Below are 14,931 nucleotides of genomic sequence, written 5' to 3' on the forward strand. Positions count from 1 at the left end.
TTCCACTTATCGTTGTTGTTGCCCTAGTTATATTCGTAATTTATACGCTGACGTAACTCAATTTGCTAATAGACAATTTACCACTTAAGCTGGTTATTAAAGAGCGAAGTCTGTTATATGTATGTGCTTCGTAGATTGTAGACTTACATTAGATATATATGTATTGTATAGCGACCAGCCCACCCACCACAACGTATGACGCATAGAATCGCAACAAAGGCAAAATAATATAACGTGGTGGCGCTAAAAAATGGCAAACCAAAGTGGTAATGACATAAAAAGGCGAGCAGCACGAAAAAAGCCAAGCAAAAGAGTAACAACTCATGCCGCGTGGGCAACAAAATGTTGCAAGCGGCAGGCAGACTCGCTTGGCGCAACACTGAAGTGCTCTACAATGCAGACGCTGGAGCACTTTGGCGGTGAAGCATTATTGTATGGTGTGCGGCAGCGTTGAGGCGCTGGAAAGGTAAGTGGGGCAGAGTGGCTGCTTAAACGCAGACGGCGTTACCGACTCCTAATGAGTTCCTAATTTAAATAAATACAAAGTCATAAATTAAAATGCGAGTTGCTGGGGCATGCGAACATATGGGGGGATGTATGGAGTAGCACAACAACAAATAAGCTAACACAAAGGCGAAAGCAAAGCGGAGACATGTGAGGGCTTGGGCTTATGTAGAGGCAAAGTATATCAACTGTACATGTGTATATATGTATAAACGTAAAGCTGCCTATTTACTTTGCTGCAATTTTCATAAACATTTCCAGCGTTTTGTAAAGCGGTGGAAAATGCAAAAAAACATTTACGCTGTTTTCCCTCTCACAATCCCGTCCCGTCTATAGAGTGCTTAAGCTATAGAAAGTGTAGCCAAAGCCGCCGCTTTTGTTGTTGTACTAACTTTCTGTTCTAACTTTAGTTCGTTGGTGTTGTTGTTTCATAAATTTGCATACAACGCACGTACAGTCGCGTGAAAAACTATACTAAGTTAGTGAGTGTGTGCTCGTCGAGCTTTGCGGCAGAAGTGCACAACTCGGAAAGTGGCAAAAGGCACGCGCGGCGTTGAGCAACAATGAAAATATTAGTCTAACTGTTTTGTAACTGAGGCAAATATAAAATTTGAGCCACGTAGCAAACAGTTTACAGAACTAATGTGGCGGCGATTAGGGTCTTAAAAGACCTGTTTGTGCCGTAGGCGTCGTGAGGTTTCAGGACAACAAAAAACTATAATTTTTATAAGATTGCAGCATTACACTTCTCACTGTTTGTCTGTTTCACAAATTAACGGCAATAAAGCTAAATACTGCTCTAACTATTTCCAGAACTGCAACTTGTAATTCCATTAGAATACCTTGAAAATATACTCTTAAAGTTTTGTTTGTCAGAACCTTACTTGTTTATTTATACTGTAGATCTCTCAAACCAATAAATTTGTTCTGCCCCAAACGTCGAGAATTGCTCTGATCACAGCGCCATTTAAAGACACAAGACTTTTAACTAGGTGAAGCGTTTTTTAAAGAAATAATCAAGTAAGGTAAGCCTTATCTGACCGAATTTCATAAATTTCTTTAAAGATCAATCAATCAAAAATCAATCGATCAAAAAGTACAGACATACACTCCTAAAGGATCTTCCTTTTGACCAACTGGTTGTTTATAATGTGTTGTATTATATCAAGAGTTGTCTTATGATAGCCCATCAAAAATTGCTTATAGGCTTTGCTATATAAACTCTATACCACATACAAGCCCAAAATATAGCTTTCACATTTTCGAAAGTGCTTTTAGACCTTAAGGGATCTTAATTTTCGAATTATACGAAATTTAACACTAATCAAATGACCTCTACGACTACTCCAATTGAGGCCATAAAAAATTGGTTACCATCGATCTAAAGGGCACATAATACTCACATAGTATTCCTCGTTGACAGTTTCGCCACTGGAAAGAAATTGGGATTGCATCATACCACGATAAACGAAGAAAAATGTCAACATAATAGTGATTTTCGACCTGCTTTGATGTGGGTTTTTCAGCTGCGGCTCAACTTTGTCACAATATTCGGCCGATTGATCGTCTGTTTCCGGCTCGTAAACATGGATACAATAATCATCGCCAGTAATAATAGGCTTCATTACAACCTTGTAGCCAGAAAGCATTGTTCCACAGACGATAACGCGACGCTGTTTTTCGAAAAAGTTAAGTGATTTTGAAACCAATCATGCTTTCACTGATCCTTGTGATATGCCAACGATGTCAGTAAGATCTCTGACTGTGAATCGTCGATTCTCAAGCACTAATTCTTTTATTTTCTTGCCATGGTCTTTGACGTGGTTCGCCAACATTTTAATCTGAAAATATCGTATGTAGTTTTCAATAAACGTCCAGCTATGTACAGCCATCTAAGCAATTATGCACAACACCATAAGCTTTTAATGCCAAAAAATTGCTTATCAAATTCAATTATTGCAACAAATGTTATAACTTTAATATGCTATTTGTAAGAAAGCATACATGTATTGTATAAAAGCGGTTCGCAACCACAATATCGTAATACCTTTACCAATGTTGCACGTGCAACAAATGCCACCATTACTCATGCCCTTTTATGTGAACACTCGGCAGGCAGCAGCCTTCAATTCGCGCTGCTTTAATCCTTTGCTTCATTACAATACAATTAAACTGAGTCGCCACCAAGGCTGCTGCCACACAATAGTGCAACAACACCCACATACAAACACATCTACGCATTGTTATTGAAATCAGTTAGTAGACGACGTGTTTCGCGCTAGCGAGTTACCATTGCTACTCGCTTACAAATAAGCTTTGCGTGGTAGCACTTTAAAACGCCAATACCCGCTGACTACGCACGAAATTTCTTTGTTAACGACTTCAAAAGACTTCAAAATTGCAACAATTATTGGTGAAAAAGCGACGGCCGTCAACGCTCAAGCGCTCTATGTAGGCCTTCTTAGAGCGAAATGCGCGCTTACAAAAGAAAATTAAAAATAGTAGATTTTCTATTTATCTTGCTTTATAATTATGGCTTATTGTGCGCATGCGTATGGCGTTTCATTTCCTTCTTTACTTGCGCGCGCCAAAAGCGATCTGTTGGCTGCGATAAACGCGACTCGGCTGGCTAGCTGATTACCTGGCTGCCTTTTTGGTTTTGGCTCCATCCGCTTTGTTCATCGGTCACCAATTTTATTTAGTTTCTCTTCGTTTATCTCTGTGGTTGGGTGTGGATTTCATACAAGTTGTGCGCGCTGGTGCGCATGCGCGGCTAAATTATACGCTTTTAAAAAGCACTTAAACTTAATTGGATTGTGTGGTAGACAGGCGATGCCGCGCCGACAATGCCGCTTAAATTATTGGTACCCGAGTACATGTGTAGTAATTTTAGGTTGTTGTTGTTTTTTAATGTACGAGTATGTCTGTAAATATTAGATCCGCCTATCAGTGAGTGCAGAATAAGTAACCTGGTAGCCAATGTATAATACTAGTATTGACTCGATTTATTGCTTTATGCGGTGTTTGTGGAATTAGTGAAGTTTAAGCCTAAATGTAAATCAAACTATTTTTTCACACATTCAGTTTTATATACATATAACGCTGATTTGCAAAGGGTCTTTGGAAAAAATTTATCGATAGACCACTTCATTGAAAACTGCGCAGCAAAATCGGCGCGCCGAAGACTGGCTGTAAGATAATTTACAAATAGAACCTTCGGGCATAGCATGGTGGTTAATGTCCGTTTGGCAAACACCGATTATTTGATCCACTTTTCAACTGGGAAAGAAGTTTCAAAGTAAACAAAGAAACAGATGCCTGGTACAGAGGTTGTCCGGAAAGTAATAGGACTGAGTCGATTTATTGAACCAATCGTTACAATTCTTTAAAGACTTTCAAGATATAAGTATGCACCTTCTTCGTCGAGGCAGCGCTGTTAGCGATTGCCAAACATTGAAGGCGTCACGAAAGGCGTTCCCCGGAATAGCCATGAGAACCGAGGTGCAACTGCTTGGATCCCTTCGGTCGTCTCAAAATGCTTGCTTTTTAGCGGCCTTTTCAGGCAAGAAAACAATAACGTTATTCCTGTATATTCTGTGATTACGTTATTAGAAAATTGGGGGCACTTTCACACATATTCAAATTTTCTTGGCACTCCACTCGTCACAATTTCTGGTCGTCAGTGCGCAATTTGGGATCATCTTCGCGCACACCTTGCGCATGTTCAAGTGCTCCGTCAAAATGACACGAACCACAGATTTTGATAAATTTAACGTCTGTGCAATTAAAAGAATACTTAGTCGACAGTCTGAGCTCAAAACTTGGCGTACTCGAGTCACATTGATTTGTGTTTGTCGAAGTCGTAGATCTCCCGGCACGGTCATCATCAGCGACCTCTTCTCGGCCCTCCAAAAAGTTCTGTTGCCACCGAAACACACCACTTCTTACTAAAGTAACATCTGGGTATGCCTGCTTGATCACATACTGTTCAGAGTTAAACACAAGGCAATCTTTTAAGCTGCCGGACCACTGCAGTATATTTCAAGCTGAGATCTTTGCTGTCGCGAAAGCCGCGAAGCGGACCTCTAATGCACCTCCAGGCAATTCCAGAGTCAACATATACGTAAATAGCCAAGCAAACAATCAGGGCAGTAACCTCTAATAGCACATCGACCAGAAGTGTCTTGGGAAGCAGGGCGGCAGTGGAAAGTCTTGCCAGAAGCAAGGAACTTCCCTTCTATTGGCTGCCAGACCACAAAGGCAATGAAAAAGTGGCCAACAATGGTGTACGGCTAACAGTTGAAAACGTGACCAACATTGGGAAACCCATGCATTCTCTATATAACGATCTTGACAGATGAAAAGAAAGAATCAAGAGATAAGAAGAAGAAATCAAGAAATGGGCTACCACGGTGCAAAACTGAACAAGTCGTGTGCAAAAGGGTAGATTGGAAGGCCACAAAATTTTTATTGGCACTCGATAGAAGAGATAACAATGGGGCTGACAGATCGAGAAGACTGCAGGAAATGTCAGAGCAAGGCACCAGTGCATCTCTTGTGCACTAGCTCCGCATTGGCAAGACTACGCATGAAGCATCTGGGGTTCTCACGGTATGATGCACTGGGAGAGGTATCGATAGTGCGGCAGCAGAGTCTGTTAAAATTCGCGTCAAGCGATGACTACTCCTATCGGACTTAGTAATTGAACTCCATCTGGAATGGCAAAGGACCAAAACCTGGCGCATGCACCATTAAACTACCAGATTAATCTAATCTAACCTAACCTATATATCTTATACAGTTGAAAACTTGACTTTTTCATTACTTATAGATCCAAATTTTTTTTTCGTACGTCATAGTTCCGGGTTTGCAAAAATATTAAAAAATAAAATTTTGAGTTATCTCTTTTTTGATTATTTTCACACAAAATATGTCAAATAAAGTAATTTTCATAAGCCATTTGATTATTATATATATATTTTCGCTTATTTTTTCCTCACTGTATACAACGACTTACGCGCAAAAAATACAGTCGTTGAAAAAAGTACGTTGCAATGTATATTGCTAGAAGGAAAATTATAAAATTTGCAATAAAAGATCCAGAATAAATCAAATTTACTCAAAAATCTTTTAATTTAAGAAATTTTTAATCATCGAAAGTATCACAACAACAAAAATAACATGATTAAAATAAAAACATTTATATAAAAATTATTGAAATTGCACCATAAAATTGTTTGCTATAAAAATTTTAACTATAAATAAATTTCGAATAATATAATAAATAAATATTAGTTAAAAATTTTAAATTATTTAAAAAAATTATTAATTTACTACAATAAAAAAAATTAAAAGTCGGACAAATTTTTATTGTGAATTAGATTGTCCACGTACATTTCTAGCACACTGTACCCCAACCTTTCGCACACTCATGCCTTCTATTTGTCCTATTCTGCTCGTAGCTACTTTTTGTGCAACTCCATATCTCCTTGCTGACCATCTTAATCACTTTGCGCACTGTTCATTCATCCACATCATCAATTTCCTCGCCTCAAGTACGCGGGCGCACACAAATCTACGCTGCCATCAACAACACCCAACCACCGAACCAGCCGACGTACCAGTCGGGGCAGCAAAGCCAAAAGTCTGCCAGGAATTGCAGCAGTTGCACGAATATCCGACTCCAACTGAAACCAGCTGCCCAACCAAGCATTCATGCAAACGCTGCGCTGCCGCTCGCTTCCATCACAGTTATTGTAGCGGCGATCCATCCGTTCGATTACGGTTCATGGCAGAATGAATTTCGGGTGGACAAGCAAAAGCGATGGCTTAAATAAATTTATAATGGTAAATGCTGATTGCTATATATACGTGTGTTGGTCTGCGTGTCTGTTTGTCTTATCAGATGCACAATACGGCGAAGAGACTCGCTAGCAGCGATTTGATGCGCTGACCGGCAGCCTTTCAACTGCTTAGATACTGAAAGCGCTTGGCAGTGGCGAGTGGTTTGAGCGCGCAAAAAGTAAATGAAGTGAATTAGGAGTGGAGTGTAGTAGCAAAAGTCTGGTGGCCATATGACCTTTATGGCAGCCAAAAACCGCGCCCACCACCACCCGTACCACACGCCACACAGCCATGGCGAATTTAAGCAGCTCGCTGGCTACTAGCAGCACAACGCTTGTTCTATTTGCTGTATTTGTTGCACACAATGCATTTTTATTTGCCTTAACTATCTGTCTGCTAAAATAACCATTTCTTTGTCTCACCCTTCAAGCGTCTACTCCATTCCCTCCTCCTCCTTCTTCCCTGCGCAATCTTCGTGCAAACGCATTTCCTTTGAATGCTTCATATTAAAAATGAATAAAAGCCGAAATTCAAAAGATATTCACGCTTGCGATAAAAAAGGCAAGAAATGCAGCAAAAATAGCAAAACAAAAATGCGAAAACAACAATAAATACTCAGTAGAGAAATCAACATGCGCTACTCCCTAAAGCAAGTTCACTGTCTCAGCCAGCTAGCGCGCAGAGTGAAAAAAGTTAATGGTTTTCGTAGATTTCAATAATAGATTTAAGGTTCGAGTTCAAACTCACAAGACCATTAAATTGTTTTTCGTTTTTCCACTCATCGCTTGCCTTTGTATTTTATTATTTCCTTTTAGCACTTCTCCCGAAATAGACACACCCTGCAATAGCGCTTTCAAGAGTAGTGTTGCTGCACTCCTTAAGGGAATTGCTATTTGTTCCATATTGGTTTGGCGTATTGCTCTCTGTTCACTCATCGTTTGAATTTGTGTTGGAGATGTGTTTTCAGATAGATGCTGTCTAAGCAAGAGGTCTCCCAGATACCAAAGGTAGCAATTATAAGCATGTTCGCCAAAATATCAAAATTCCTCTGAACCTGAGTACGAGCATTTTGACTGGTTTGAGTCTTCGATTCAGGCATTGGATCGAAGCGGAACTTTCCGCATAGACTTTAGACTTCACATATCCAAACGTAAAAACAAATTGAATGAAGGTTCGGTTGGACTTCACATATCCCCACAGAAAAAAGTCCAACGATGTGATATTACACGATCTTGGTGGCCCAACGACCGGCCCAAAACGTGAAATTATCTGCTCATCGAGGTGTTCTCTCAATAAACCCATTGAATGATGCGATTAGTGGGAAGTAGTGCCGTCTTACTGAAACCAAATGCCGCCGATATTACCAGCTTCAATTTCAGGCATCAAATGGTTAGTTAGCATGGCGCGATAACAGTCGCCATTGACGATTAGGTAATCACTGTCATCATTTTTGAATTAATATGGAGCGATGATTCCACTGACACATAAATCACCCTAAACCTTTTTTTTTCTGAATGAAATGGCAAGTCTATAATCTTTTTTGATTCCTCTTCGTCTGAAATGCGGCAATTTTGCTTGCTTACGTACCCATTGAGCCAAAAATGGGCCTGATTGCTGAACAAAATTTGACTCGAAAACGTCGGATCTTCTTGGAAGTTTTCAGGAGCCCATTGATCGAACGATGTCGCTTGAGTAAGGTCTCGAAGTAAAATGCGCCAAGTCATTCCATACGTCAGTCCAAGTAGGTGCGAACGGCGCCGAATCGACTCTCCACGGTCTTCGTGTACACTCTCAGCTACGGCTGCTCTCTTTTCATTACTGCGCACTGGACTTAGCTAGGTCCCAAGATGGGTGATGGTGTTACGAATAGTATGCTCAGTACTCTGATTATGTTCGTCATAAGTTGAGTCATTCACTCTTTAATTCTTAAAGGGGTTTCGATCTAGAAAAGAGCTTATGACAGGCATACGAAAAGAATGAGTTGGTTTATCTAGGTGGCCTGCAAATAAAAAACGTTGAAATAGATTTTGTGGGAAATCCATCGAACCATATTTTAACCCTCTAGTTTCTGCCTTAGCAGAGATAATTTTCTATTTCGTATCAATAAAGTGCAACTCTGCTCTGCGCTCATCACATTTTGACTTTTTTTCTCTCACTCTGCAGTAATCGAGAATGCTTGTGAGTATTTAAGTGCAATGCAATTTGCAATAAATAAAAATTATAGTGACACTCTAAACGAATGAGGCTAATAAGTTAAACTACAGTCCAATCATAGCCGGATGGAAAGTTAGTAGGCAGAGAAAAAGCTAACGGGAAGTAGGTGTGCGTCGAAATGATACTGTCACAAGCATTGCCAGTGGTGAATGTCTGTATTTATCAAAGTCGCTTACGAACATGAGAAACATACGCTACATATCGAGGTTATATACCTATAATATATCATATACTTTCAGTTGACTTTGTGCGGATGAAAAGTCATTAGGAAAAGTAACTACAAATATTCTAAACATATTCTTTGAAACTATTTATCAGATTTTAATTTGCGAATACATATTTCTTAACTGATTTATAAGTAATTTTAATGGCTGTCAAGCATGAATTCAGTTCAAAATATTCTTAAAATTGATGTGTTAAAGCCTTAAGCCTTTACTCATAGAGACTACTTCCAACTGAAAAGACCGTCCTCATTCATTAATATTCATAGCTACTTAATAATTATGTTTAAAATATTTAATTTCCAACAAAACCATATTCATTTATCTAGTTGTCTAAGCTTCCTGTAAACTAATTCGCTTATTTCCAACAGGGTATGCACCTATTCTCACGCTTTGCTTTCATGTTGTTAGTTCACTAAAGTAGTTATATACTGAAAATAATGTTTTCCGCAAGGATAAACGAATAAGGATATCTCTTTCGTTGGAATAGAATTACAGTTGTTAAGAGTGTCAACGCATAAAGGAAAGTAAACGACGGAGATGGCGATTAAAAGTTGAAGATAGCGGCGTAAATGGTTAAATGAAAAGTGCAAACAGAGGAAATGGTAATACAAGTATTGGTGGATATTTTTTGGTTGAGAGTTAAAAGGAGAAGCAAACGTAAAAACAAATCAAACGAGGGTTCGGTTGGAGCAATCCTCTTACTCTTCTCTACTGGCATAGTCGAGTTAACAACAGCGCGCTACGCGTTTCTTTTCAGAGCTGGAGTGTTTTCCACCATTTGGACGACATAACCTAGCCAGCGTGTCCGCTATATCCTAATTCACTGCACTATGTCAATGTCTTCGTATATCTAATGCAGCTCATCTTTTCGAAAACTCGTAACGTCGACCCATCAGATGTTGTCACCGTCGATTCCTCTGCACCATTTAGCAGGATGGGAATAATGACTGACTTATAGAATTTGGGCTTTGTTCGTCGAGAGAGGACATTACTTCTCAATTGCCTACTGATATTGTTGCTGATAATGCTGGTTCCAAGATACAAGACAAGTCGCGAGTGCGACGACTGTTTGTTTGATGACAGGAGATACTATATTTCGACTTGCCATCGTTCATTACCAGACCCATCTGCTTCACTTCCTTCCAGCCGTATTAGTTTCGTGGGTATACCAAATTTCAACATAGAGCATAATTCCAGAAGCTTTTCGTGATGTTAAAAGCAGTTTTGAAGTGTCGATTCTCTTTTCACAGGTCTTTTCCGAGATATGACGCATGGTTTATCTGGTCAGCTATGTATTTTCCAGGCCTAAAGGCACACTGATAAGGTCCAACCAATCTTTCCCACAATACGCTCGATAGAATCTTATACGCGATGTTGAGGAAATGTATTCCACGATAGTTGGCGCAGATTGTGGGGTCTTCCTTTTTATGAATGGGGCATAGCACTCTTGAAATCCAATCGTTAGGCATGCTTTCGTCCAACACTATTCTATAAAGAGCTGATGCATGATCCTTACAAGGTCTCCGCGGCTATATTAGAATAGCTCGGCCAGCAATCTATCGGCCCCCTCCGCACACACAAGCCATACCGTTAATAGGTAACTCTTTCACCGGCCACTTAAACTGAATGTCTGGCAAGGTCAACAGCTTGTACCTGTCGGCCATAACAGTTTATATTTTAACAAAAATACCAAAAGCAGCAACCCATAACTATTAAAGCAATAAACAGTTAAGACTACACACACTACGAGAGTGTAAAATATCGATCACCTGCTGTGCGGTTAAGCCTCAACATTTACAGTTTAACAGAAGAATTTACATGAAAGTGCTGATTCAAGACAAAGTGCTTGTCAACTTAACGCTTAAACTGGAATTAATGCCTTGTGGGTGAGTGTGGTTTTTAATAGCCGTTCGGCCGAAGTTAAACACATTTTTTGTGTAAAGCTCTGCAAAGCTCGACGGGCTGCCATTACGGTCAGGAAAAACTAAGCTGCAGAATTTAGCAAATACAAAACATGCAATTTTATGTTTTGTGTAAGTTTCTGTTTTCATACATTTCTATAAAAGCTAAAGCAGCTCGTAAAATTTTAAAGCAAACAAAATTAACACAAGTGTCTCATTGTGCAAAAGTGTTTGTTGTACAGTTTCAAAAGCAGTGTTGTAGCCATGTGAAATGTGGACAAATGTGTGTGTTATAGAAATTATTTTTAAATATCCTCACTATCTCTCTTTTCGAACAGTTCTCACTTCCTACATATTCAAGTTCATTTGCTATATAAACTCACTGTACATAATACTTACATATACATATATCCAATTCCATACCTTTTTATTCTTATCAGCAATCATTTTGTCCTGTCTTCTCTATGCTTGGTGACCTTAAGAGCAAGAAAAGAAAACTATCGCACATTTAAATTTACGAATTTACGCTAACAACTTCCGCAATTTAACTGTTATGTACCCTGCTTGTAGTGAAGAGGAAAGAACTAAATTCGCACAAATACAACGTCGAATATTGTCCGTTAGAGTAACTCTACTGAGTTGTAAACGTTAATCGATGCTTAAGAGCCTGAAAATATGCTACCATTATATTGAAAACGCAGAATTACGTGGACAGCAATAAAAGTAAACATAATAAAGAACAACAAACGGTTCCATTACTTTAAATTGCATGAATTGCGAAACTTTGCAAGTTTTTAAATTAAGCAGAAAATGTAAGAGAAAATAGGAAATAACAGTTCTGGGTTTTGTTTTGATTGCTTTACCTTCAAATGACGATTGTAAATTTATATACTTGATAAAACAAATAACAAGTTAAGCGATTTTTCTTTTTTAACCAAATAACGATGAAAAAACGATACAATAGAAATCACTCATATTGAAAAAAAAATTTGAGTTTTGGTTATGAAATGGTTATATATGGGTTATTATGTCCGGTTATAAAATGGTTATATATGGGTTATTATGTCTGGTTGTAAAATGGTTATATATGGGTTATTATGTCTGGTCTGGTTATAAAATGGTTATATATGGGTTATTATGTCTGGTTATAAAATGGTTATATATGGGTTATTATGTCTGGTTGTAAAATGGTTATATATTGGTTATTGTGTCTGACAGCGATTTTCGATTTGTTTTTAAATATACGCTGGTTTGCATTTTAGGTAACGATGTACTTGTATAGAAAACAAAAGCATCCATAGAAAATCTTTGAAAGATTTGAAAAAGTTAATCTTTTAAAATATAATGCCTTTATTGAAATGAAAAGTATATTGTGACAAAAGAAGCACCCGGAAATTGTAATTAAATCTTCCGGAAAAATTACATTTCCAAAAAATGTAGTCCGTTCGAATGATTTTGGTGTATATTTTGGTATGAAACGTATTCTTGTCCGACTCATCCTGATAAAGCTGATTTTTTTCCAAAAAGAGTATCGTAAACAGGTCTCTTTGTAGATGTTTGATCGTGCGATTTCCGATCCCACATTCACGGAAAGCATTATAATTGCCTATGAGACATGGTTTTATGAGTTCTACATGCAAACAGGTCAATAATCATCGGAATTGAGAAAAAACAAGCCGATACTAAAAACCTAATTTTTTCAATATTTATGGTTTGATGCATCATGTATTTGTTCCAAAAGAACAGACAGGCAATAAGGAGCTCAATTTGGCCGTATTGAGTCATTTGCGTCGAAAATGTGAAAAAATCCATTTTACACGACTATTCACCATCGCATCGAGCCACGTTTGCAACCGATTTAAAGCCAAAGACGCACGAAATACTATCAATCAACCACAGTATTCACCAAACTTGGCTCCGTGTGATTTTTTCTTGTTCCCCGAATTAAAATTGGCGCTCCGTGGAACCTGTTTTCAGTCGATTGAAGAGATATAGTAAAACAAAATTCACTTAAGGAGTTGAGGGCCATCCCAAAAAGTGCTTATGAAAAGTGTTTCGAAGACTGGAAAAATCGTTGGCATAGGTGTATTACATCTGGTGTGGATTACTTTAAAGGCAAAAATTGTAATATTAATGAAGAATTAAATATTATGCGTTTTATTTAAAATTTCCGGCTGCTTTTTTATCTAGCACGTTGCTTAATATGCAGTGTTAATCGATTATTTTGTTGTTGAAGTTTTTGAAATTTTATATACAATATGTCATATACAGGGTACTCATTATGTTATACGCTCAGTTAGTAAAATAGTTTCAAATAAAACTTGCCTACATTTAGGAGTGTGAAAGAGGTATTGGCGAAGTCACGCACCTAACATATAAATTGGTTCTCAGAATGAGTGAATATAACAAATTAGTAATATTTTGGAACTTACTTTCTAATTTTGAATTTTTTAAATAATATAGCTTTTGTATTATATCACAACACTTTATGCAATAAATTTTTGAATTACATCTATGGCTACTTTTGTAGAGGTTGAAAATATTATATTTGCTTATTTTAATAACGATAAATTGCTGTTGAAGCTACGCTGAATAAATTGTTGAAACATTTTACTACATCCTACTGCAATTTGTCATTATTAAAAAATAGTAGTATAAAAAAATGGAGAATAATTAGAAAGGCGAAAAAAGCGAATTTTACAGAATTTTTAAAAAAAAAACTTTTAAGGTTATTGATCCAAAAATTTGTATACGCATTATGGCATCTCTTAGCAGTATTCTTAAGACGTAGTATTAATAAAAAGATTTATTTGGAAAGTAACTACAGCTGATCTTCTGGAGCTTCTCTCAAAAAAGACGTTTTGCGGCGACCACTATATATTATACATACATATCTGAACTTAATCCTCTAAAATAACAAAAAAAGACAGATTTCGTTAAACTAATGCTAAATCTAGTAAAGCAAATCGATGGAATAAGCAAAATAAAGTTTTTTGACAAAATGGCGATTTCTAAAAACCACGATTTTTGAACAAAATTTCATTAAATTGTTTGTAAAGAAAAAATATTATCGGTGAGAAAAAATCTTCGTTCAGTTAGTAAAAAATATATTTAAGAAGCTCGTATTAAGGTTTGAGAATAATCAGTTTAACCGTTTTCGAGTAATGTTGGTCACCGGCTTTGGAAACACCATTTTGAGAAAAACGCATTTCAAGTTTGGAAAGCACTTCCAAGCATTCTGGAACGCCTTTTCAAATTTGCATGTAACTTCGAAAATATTCACATACATCAGTTCGTTAGTATTAGTCCCGTCTTTTGAATGTAATACTTCTTATTAATTTTGAAAATTTTTGTTTTTCCATTTTTTTTCTATGTTTTTTCTGTTTTCCAAAATAACTCACTTACGCCTCATCGCACAGCCGTAAACCACATATTTTTTGTCATTTTTCAAAATCAATCAACTTTGAATTTAGCGAATTTTTCGTTTCTAAATTAAATATGCACACATAAATTGAGGCCTGTAAAGCGTTAAATTGCTTAATCATGTTTATTTAGGTTCAATATTTTGCAACCACAAGCTGAACAACGAAAGAGTAACACATTTAATATATGCAAGGCATGCATATACATTATTATGCCGGCCCGTTGGCGCTGAGCGACAGCAAAATAGGCAAATTAGAAGTAAAGCCACAAAAGCATGAACACAAAATTACAGAAGCAAACAAATGGCGAAACAGTGTTAAAATGGCAGAAATACGCTAATTTTAGCTTTCGCATAAATAATAATCAACAAACAAAACGCGGAAATGAGAGGAGAGGCAAATGATTTTGCGTGAAATTAACAACATTTATAACATTACATTTTTACATATTTAATAATATATTAACTACATATTGAACACAATAATAATTACAGAACTTAATTGCAATGCAAGACGAATTAACAGCATTCGCGGGTATTTTCATTAAAATTGCGCGTCGTAAAATTACCTTGACCTACTGTAAATGTTGTAAACAGCTTTACTATGCATCTCTTTCTAATTTCAAATTCGTTTTTTATCTCTCGCTCATAATCTCGGCTTATAGCTTTCATTTCGCTTTTATAGCGTTGCTCCGTCATTTATTTCTGCACGCCGTTTCTTGCTGTGTAATAACATTTCCGTTAAGGGACAGTGTGCCAGAAAATGATTTGCCTTTCTTTGCGGTTTCTAGCCAACAGTGCCATGTGACGTTAGATAATCGCA

The 14,931-nt window shown here is 37.3% G+C and overlaps 1 protein-coding gene across 2 annotated transcripts in view; it reads left to right on the top strand.

Annotated features, from left to right (window-relative positions):
• LOC126757277 (uncharacterized) overlaps positions 1–14,931 on the top strand; it is a 292,908-nt gene that overhangs the window by 138,303 nt on the left and 139,674 nt on the right. The window lies entirely within an intron of this gene.

The sequence above is a fragment of the Bactrocera neohumeralis genome, chromosome 4 (assembly GCF_024586455.1).
Source record: "Bactrocera neohumeralis isolate Rockhampton chromosome 4, APGP_CSIRO_Bneo_wtdbg2-racon-allhic-juicebox.fasta_v2, whole genome shotgun sequence".
Lineage (NCBI taxonomy): Eukaryota > Metazoa > Arthropoda > Insecta > Diptera > Tephritidae > Bactrocera > Bactrocera neohumeralis.